Source organism: Procambarus clarkii, chromosome 74 (genome assembly GCF_040958095.1).
Source record: "Procambarus clarkii isolate CNS0578487 chromosome 74, FALCON_Pclarkii_2.0, whole genome shotgun sequence".
Lineage (NCBI taxonomy): Eukaryota > Metazoa > Arthropoda > Malacostraca > Decapoda > Cambaridae > Procambarus > Procambarus clarkii.
Genome location: NC_091223.1, coordinates 4,313,183 through 4,323,110, shown reverse-complemented (window position 1 = coordinate 4,323,110; position 9,928 = coordinate 4,313,183).

The window sequence follows — 9,928 nt, the reverse complement described above, 5'->3', positions numbered from 1 at the left end:
GTGAGATGAATATAATATTCTGCATATGTAATTATCAGGGAGAATAAGGTAAATACCTGGTTCATAACATCCCTGCTTCTCCCAGAAGAAAAATAAAATAAGTCGAAGATTGATTGTATGTTTTTTACTAAAAACAAGTACAGTAGTTAGTACTCAACCACTACGGATGAATGCACAAAAAAATAAAACATAAGGAAACCACTACAATATGTGACAATATTCCCAAATTAGGGTATATCAGTTTGGATTCCTCTGTATAAAGCATTTAAAATCACATTATACCTACCAGGAATATGTTTAGTCATTAAATTGAATTCCTGCAGAATTAAAAACGATCTTACGATTCTCTGTTTTTACACTTTAACTAATTAATAAAAATTAGACGATTATGCTCTGTAAACACTACTACTGTATTACCTGACAGGTAAGTTTCAAATTTCTTACAAGCCAAAATTTAATTTCATTTAAGGCAAAGTGATTCCTTCTCCACAACACTTCAAACAATTTCTGTAAACCTGAATTATGATCGTCCCAAAAATTACTATAAATTACAATGTTGTATAAATATGCTCTGCAATTTGGATCTACTTTCAGCTAGGTATTCATTAACTTTTGAAAAGTTAAAGAAGCATTTTTTTAATCCAAATGACATAACATTAAATTCATAAGCTCCATCAGAGGTTATTAAATCTGGTACTTCACTAGCTCTTTCAGTTAATGGTATCTGATATTTCTTAGAAAGAACTAGCAAACAAGGAGACCTCCAAGAATTTTGGCTTGGACGAATAAATCTATGTTGCAGTAGAAAATCCACTTCCTGTTGGATGATACGTTTCTTCTCTAGTCACTCGAATAGGATGCAGTCGGATTGGAGTAAAATCGAGCAGTTGGACATGATGGTCAAAGAGATGAGTTGGAGTAGGTACTTCCCCAAACAGGCTGGAATACGTCCCTAACAGGACCTGGACATCATGCTTCTCATCCTACAAATAACATAGCATCTCTTCTCTGGAACTGAAATTGAAACAAGATAAATTAACATTTTCTCCACACTAAGTTCTTCCTTAAGTGTTAACTCTCCATGATGAAAAGAATCCACAATATTTGGCCAGCAATAAGCCTTCAACCGGTTTAAGTGCACAGTCATAGACTGTGTGGAATGCTGTGTATTACGCACTTTATATGAAAGATTCCCGAGTCTCTCAACAACTTTGTACGATCCTTCAAGCTTGTGAGACATGGAAGTCCCAATACGAGGTTTTAATACTAACACCACATCACCAATCTTTAAAGTCCTGAGTTTTGCTTTGAATTTCTTATCACGTCGCTGCTTCATCACCTACCGAACTTCTCACAAATACTGTAAAGCCAACTCTTTCGTACAACACAGTTTACTTCTCACATCATTCAGGGATCTGCGAGCTGCCTACCTAACACATTCCTAAGCATTTTCTCATGAAGCATTTATAACGGATCTCTTACCTGGTGTCCAAAAACAAGATCAAAAGGTTAACGATTCAGGGTAGTTTGCAGCCCTTCCCTTGCTGCAAATAAGACAAAACGTAGGATTTCTTCCCAATGTCTTGGAGAATTCTCCCCTCTAGTAATCAACAGCTTTTTTAAAGTTTGGTGGAAACTTTCAACTCCACCTGACTGAAGTGTGCCAGTATTATATATTTCTTTGTTGTTACTGCATGTTTATTCATGTGAATGGAGACAGTGGCATCTAGTGGGGTTGGGGAGGGGGTGGGGCTGCCCCATATTTTAAATCTTCACTGATGTTTGCATTGTATCAACATAGTGTCCATGATTAAACCCCTTTAATTATTATTTGTTTTTTTATGTACATTTTTTAATTACACCTTATTAGAGTTAAATTCATATTCTTTAATTTTTAATTATGTTTATAAGTATTGCTCTCGGCTAGCAGAGCATCTGAGAGTTTTCTTGTGGGTGTTAATTGGTAATGTTTAGACGAGACGTTTGGTAGGCATTGTGTTTGCCAGTAGTGTGGGTGGAATTGTCTGAGGTGGACCTGTAATTACGAGATAATTCAATATTGCCTGTTATTGATCGGTAACATACCTAACTATCTAGTTGGACCATTATTTGAATAACCTTTATTCATTCAATATTAATCAAATAATCAGTGCTTATTATTTGTAATTACACCGCATTATTTTATGTAAAGAGTTCTGGTTATTCTTGGCTACCTGTGTTTATTTTATATGTTTATGTTTTTTATTCTTTGTTACCTCTTCATGAAGTATAATGATGTGTTTGTGAAACGGTTGTTTATTTTCACCTCTTGACAGTTGATATTGGCAATGCCGCAAATACTAATTAATTAATACGACTGTAAGGCACATAAACTTTACCCATATGTCAAGGGACTATAACATGGATGATACGGTCTAGAGAATTTATGCTCGATCTCTAAAGATTCCCAAAAAGTGTTAAATACTTCAGAGCAAAAACTGCTATCATTATCTGTCTGAATGACGCAATACATATCAAATAATGAGAAAATCCATTCCAAGTGCCTTATAAGTGTTTTAGTAGTTAGTATTACATTGAGCATAAACTTCGTGAAATCTAGTAGTCATACACATTAAGGTAAACATAAACATATTGCCAGATCTAGTTCTGGGGTAAATGGACCTACACAATCCATAATCAAATGTGAAAAAGACTCCTCTGGCACAACAATAGATTGTAATGGTGCTCTCGGAACAGTCTGGCTGGGTTAACTCACAGTTTGACATACTAGAGAGGTGTGACAATACCTGACCACATCTTTCTTCAATTTGGGCCAGTAGAAGAATTAATATGTTTTATGATACATACTAGTGATACCTTGGTGACCTCCCATAGGATCATCGTGTGCAGCTTACAAGACTTGCTCACGATAATCACTGGGGACAACACGTTGAATTCTAATCTCATCCTTTAGGTCTCCATCGTCCTAAGGGGAAACCCATACTTTCCTCCAATGTATCTACAGTAGCAGCCGCTTCCGCACAATACCCAGATAAACTAGGATCAGTACTCTGCAACTTACTCAAGGTCAATGACTAAAACAACTGGAGTGAGTGGGCAAGTAACTGGTACACTGACCTCCTCTTCTAACTCGTCCACTTGGTTAGTATAGATCGAGGTCAAGATGCCAGACTAACTCTCGTCATCTGACCTAGTCATAAATGAATCAACAAGTTCCACCTCCCAATCCCTGTCTGAAAGGGTTCTGGGTTTTGGAACATCCACCTTGGTAGTAGCAGGATTAACATCACTCTTCTAACCCATTGACCTCGTCACAACACATGCATGGTAAATGACACCATCCTCTGCATCTGGTTGAGCCAGTACACATTCAGAGTTAGTTAACATAATCGGGAACTCTGTACCTACAACTTGGCGATTGGCGATATTACACACAATATTATCAACCCTAGGAATAGACAACTGCTTACTTTCTCCGACAGTGCACCAACCTGGCGTAAAAGTTGACTTAAGGCTAAATTTAATTTAAGATACTTGTTGGACACTACCCACAATTCCTTAAAGTAATACCTACTCACCAGAGTCCTTTGTCCTAACATCAGATAAAACACTGTGGGAAATTAAGTAAGGTTTATATTCAGTCATCCAATGGAGAGTGACTGTGACAGTTAGAATTATTAACTTACAATCCTTTACTCATGATTAAACCAGTAGGTCTTAACTCAGGGTGCAAATTAAAACAAGCACTTACTACATGACCTATTCTCTTACAATAAGAACAATATTTGCCAGTGGTCAACCCTGTTGATTTAACTGCAGGTTTATGCATTACAATTTTGCCGTTTTGCAACTGAGTATTCTCAAACTTAAGTTTAGCAGGAGAAGAAATCTTGTGAGTAGCAGGTGTGTTATACACTTGTTTGAACTGTTAACCCTTAGGTTTACAAGAATGATAATTAGATTTATGATATTAATTATTTGAATCTGCTCTGAGAGGGACTTTAGTAAGCAATTCATGTATATCAGCTAGCTTGACTAGTTATTGAATGGCAGTTTTATGGTTTTGTTCAGTATTGTGTTCAGTCATAAATATGAGTATTTTGTCTGGTAGATAATACCTCTTCAGTAATTAGGTGGTTTTTAAGAGCATCAAACTCAATAATTGTAAGTGAATTAAGCCATCTCTCACAGTAATTAATTTTTACTCTAGTGAAGTCAGAAATAGTTTGATAATGTTCCCTCTTCAATTCACTTGAACGTGTCCAACGTAGGATGACTAAGTTAATTCCCCAAATTAGAAATCTTTCATATGAAGAAAGATTAACAAAGCTTAAGTTGCATTCACTGGAAAGGCGAAGAGTTAGGGGTGACATGATAGAGGTTTACAAGTGGATGAATGGACATAACAGGGGAGATATTAATAGGGTATTAAAAATATCAACACAAGACAGAACACGAAACAATGGGTATAAATTGGATAAGTTTAGATTTAAGAACATAAGAACATAAGAACAAAGATAACTGCAGAAGGCCTATTGGCCCATACGAGGCAGCTCCTATCTATAACCACCCAATCCCACTCATATACTTGTCCATATACTTTAGGGAAGACTTGGGTAAATACTGGTTCAGTAACAGGGTTGTTGATTTGTGGAACCAATTGCCGCGTAACGTGGGGGGAGGTGGGGTTTCTCGATTGTTTCAAGCGCGGGTTGGACAAGTATATGAGTTTGATTGGGTGGTTATAGATAGGAGCTGCCTCGTATGGGCCAATAGGCCTGCTGAGAACCTTCGGCCGTGGTGATCAACAGTCTTACAGGGGCCCGGGAAAGGAAAGAACGCTTCGATCTACTTCAATACCTAGGTAATACTATACACCCTGCACATTTCAATGGGGTGAGTCTGCACAACCAACTCTTTGGTTCTGCCTATATTTGTATGGGTATTTGTATAATGACCAAACCACACACCACAAGATGAAGAAACGATGAAGTTTCGGTCCACCTTGAACCATTATCAAGTCGTATTAATGGACCATTATGATGGACCGAAACGTCGTCGTTTCTCCATCTTCTGATGTGTGGTTTGATTATCATATCTTCAACGTTACTGTGACTCATCGTCTGCATATGTATAACAGTAGATCCCGTGGCTCAGTGGTAACACTCGACACGCACTTAGAAAACGAAGTAATTAATTAAACAGAGTGATAAGCCTCTGTTCACCCAGAACAGAGGCGTATCACTCTGTTTAATTAATTAACTTAAGCAAATCTTAAACTACATAAAACAACAACAACACGGTAAAACATTACGGCTATTAATGCCCGTGCCTCCTATAGTCCTATGGTTGGCTTATTCTTAATAAAACAAATCCTCAAGGGCCGTGACGAGGATTCGAACCTACGTCCGGGAGCATCCCAGACGCTGCCTTAATCAACTGAGCTACGACATGGTAAAAAGTGCACTCGAGCTATGTCAATAGGCCGTTCTCCCTCTTCGCCCTTACTTCATTACACACAGAAATCACATGGCGTGATGCATCAAATGAACATCATTTTGTTCATTTGATGCATCATGCCATTGTGATTTCTGTGTGTTAATCACACAGAAATCACACATTAAGCATGTTGATTGCTTAATCAATCAATCACGGTAAAACTTGGTGGCCTCAAGATACCATATTACAGAAACCTTCAAGGCAAACCTTCTGCAACTATTTATTGTAGATGGGCTTTGTTGAGGTGTGAGAGTTTTTTGGTGAGTGTGGTTTTTATGTACCCTAGGCTGGGTTGGACTGTTTTGTGGATTACTGGATGATAAGTTGACAATTTTGAAGTTTCATCGGCATTTTCATTTAATGGGATTCCAACATGGGATGGGATGTATTTCTGGGTTATATTACATAAGAACATAAGAACAAAGGTAACTGCAGAAGGCCTATTGGCCCATACGAGGCAGCTCCTATTTATAACCACCCAATCCCACTCATATGTATGTCCAACCCACGCTTGAAACAATCGAGGGACCCCACCTCAACCACGTTACTCGGTAATTGGTTCGACATATCAACAACCCTGTTACCGAACCAGTATTTACCCAAGTCCTTCCTAAATCCAAACTTATCCAATTTGTACCTATTGTTTCGTGTTCTGTCTTGTGTTGATAAGAACATAAGAACATAAGAACATAAGAACATAAGAACATAAGAACATAAGAACAAAGGTAACTGCAGAAGGCCTATTGGCCCATACGAGGCAGCTCCTATTCTATAACCACCCAATCCCATTCATATACTTGTCCAACCCGTGCTTGAAACAATCGAGGGACCCCACCTCCACAATGTTACGCGGCAATTGGTTCCACAAATCAACAACCCTGTTACTGAACCAGTATTTACCCAAGTCTTTCCTAAATCTAAACTTATCCAATTTATATCCATTGTTTCGTGTTCTGTCCTGTGTTGATACTTTTAATACCCTATTAATATCCCCCCGGTTATGTCCATTCATCCACTTGTAAACCTCTATCATGTCACCCCTAACTCTTCGCCTTTCCAGTGAATGCAACTTAAGCTTTGTTAATCTTTCTTCATATGAAAGATTTCTAATTTGGGGAATTAACTTAGTCATCCTACGCTGGACACGTTCAAGTGAATTTATATCCATTCTATAATATGGCGACCAAAACTGAACTGCATAATCTAAATGGGGCCTAACTAGAGCAAGATATAGCTTGAGAACCACACCAGGTGTCTTGTTACTAACGCTGCGATTAATAAATCCAAGTGTCCGATTTGCCTTATTACGAACATTTATGCATTGATCCTTTTGTTTTAAATTCTTACTAATCATAACTCCCAGATCCCTTTCGCAATCCGACTTCGCAATCACAACACCATCTAGCTCGTATCTTGTAACTCTATCATCATTACCTAACCTCAGAACTTTACATTTATCAGCATTAAACTGCATCTGCCAATCCTTTGACCATTTCAAAACCCTATCTAGATCAACTTGAAGTGATAGTGAGTCCTCCTCCGAATTAATTTCCCTACCGATTTTCGTATCATCGGCAAATTTGCAAATGTTGCTACTCAAACCTGAATCTAAATCATTTATATATATTATAAACAACAGAGGTCCCAGGACAGAGCCTTGAGGCACTCCACTTACAACATTTTCCCACTCTGACTTGATTCCATTTATACTAACTCTCTGTTTCCTTTGGTATAGCCATGCCCTAATCCAGCTTAATATAGCACCCCCAATACCATGAGACTCTATTTTTTTAATCAGTCTTTCATGTGGCACTGTATCAAAAGCTTTGCTAAAGTCAAGGTATACAACATCGCAATCCTTACCACTATCAACTGCCTCAACAATGCTAGAATAAAAAGATAACAAATTTGTTAAACATGAACGGCCATTTATAAAACCATGTTGCGACTCAATTATTAATTTATGTTTTTCAAGATGAAGACGAATTTTATTTGCTATTATAGATTCGAGTAACTTTCCCACAATAGACGTTAGGCTAATTGGTCGATAGTTAGACGCAAGTGATCTATCTCCTTTCTTAAAAACTGGTACCACATTAGCAACTTTCCAAAACTCTGGCACTCTGCCTGACTCTATTGATTTATTAAATATGGTTGACAGTGGGTCACAAAGCTCCTCTTTGCATTCTTTAAGCACCCTAGCAAACACTTCATCCGGCCCTGGGGATTTGTTTGGTTTGAGTTTTACTATTTGTTTAAGAACATCCTCCCTGGTAACTGCTAAACTCGTCAACCTGTCCTCGTCCCCACCCACATAGACTTGTTCGGCTGAAGGCATATTGTTAAGTTCCTCTTTAGTAAATACAGATACAAAATATTTATTAAAAATACTACTCATCTCTTCATCACTATCTGTTATTTGACCTGTCTCAGTTTTTAATGGACCTATCCTTTCCCTAGTCTTAGTACGATATAACTGAAAAAACCCTTTAGGATTTGTCTTTGCTTGCCCTGCTATGCGAACTTCATAGTTCCTTTTTGCTTTCCTTATCTCTTTTTTAACATTTCTAACCAGTTGTACGAATTCCTGTTCTAAAGTGACCTCCCCATTTTTAATCCTTTTGTACCAAGCTCTCTTTTTACCTATAAGGTTCTTCAAATTCTTTGTTATCCACTTTGGGTCATTAGTATACGATCTATTCAATTTGTATGGTATACTACGTTCCTGTGCTTTGTTTAGAATATTCTTAAATAAGTTATATATTGAATCCACATCGAAATCCCCATTTAAGTCACCTATCGCTGGGTTCATGTCTCGCTCCAAGACCGGCCCACACCCCATACCCAAGCCTTTCCAATCAATTTGACCCAAAAAATTTCTTAGGCTATTAAAATCAGCTTTTCGAAAATCTGGCACTTTAACAGAATTTTCTCCTACTGGTCTATTCCATTCTATGCTAAATCTGATTTCTTTGTGATCACTGCTCCCTAGCTCACTCCCTATTTCGATGTCATTAATTTGCGTTTCCCTGTTAGTTAACACTAAATCTAAAATATTATTTTCCCGTGTTGGTTCCTTAATGTGTTGCGTAAGAAAGCAATCGTCAATTAATTCTAGAAAATCTTCTGCTTCACTATTCCCTGTTTTGTTCAACCAGTTTATTCCGATAAAATTAAAGTCACCCATGACATAAATACTGTTAGATCTAGATGCTCTAGATATTTCATCCCATAGATGCTTTGCTTCCATTCTGTCTAAATTTGGTGGCCTATATATTACTCCTATTATAATATTATTAGCTTTTTCGTTTAATTCAATCCAAATAGTTTCTGTGTGTGGCTCTGTTTTGATTCCCTCTTTGAGACTACATTTCAAATTGTCCCTAACATATATGGCTACTCCACCTCCTCGTCTAATATATCTATCTGTGTGAAATAGTTTAAATCCATATATTTGATATTCAGCTAATAGTTCTCTATTTTCTACATTCATCCACGTTTCGGTAAGTGCAATAATATCTATTTTTTCTGTGCAGACAAGAGCATTTAATTCGTTAATTTTATTTCTTAGACTTCTACTGTTAGTGTAATATACCCTAAGTGAATTGTTATTTTGCGGACCTTCTCTTTCCCTGATCGTTTTGCCAATTCCTTTCTCCCACAAACACATACTTTTATTACCTCCTTCCTCCAAATCAATTCCCATACCTCTATCTACTAACAGTTTAAACCCAAACAAACACCTCTAACCACTTCTTCTAGCGAGTTCGCAACAGCAACAACCCCAGCTCTCGATAGATGCACCCCATCACGAGCATACATTTCATTTCTTCCATAGAAGTGTTCCCAGTTGTCTATGAAAGATATTGCATTTGATTTGCAATATCTTTCCAGCCGGCAATTGACACCAAGTGCCCTCGATATCCATTCATTTCCCACTCCCTTTCTTGGAAGAATGCCACATATGATCGGGATTCCTCCCTTGCTCCTAACTAACTCTATGGCTGTTTTATACCTCTGAATCAGTTCCTCACTCCTGACTCGACCAACATCATTTCCTCCCACGCTAATGCAAATAATGGGATTGTTCCCATTACCAGCCATAATATCATTCATGTTGTTTATAATATCACCAATGCCAGCTCCGGGATAGCAAATCCTTAACCTGTTCCCCCTATCTCTAGCACAAAACGTTCTATCCAAATACCTTATCTGGGAATCTCCCACAACTAATGTTTGCTTAGGTACTTCCTTTACTTTCTGAGGGGCCTGCGCTTCCTTTCTCTTCGTTGCTTTCCCTTTTGCGCGATCCACAGTCTCTCCACAGCACTCGTCCTCCAAAACGCCAAATGAATTTGAAGTTGCTATGGCGTTTGAAGCCGGCTTTATCAAAGTCTTCTTAAGGCCCCTGTCTTTCGCAACTCTCCAA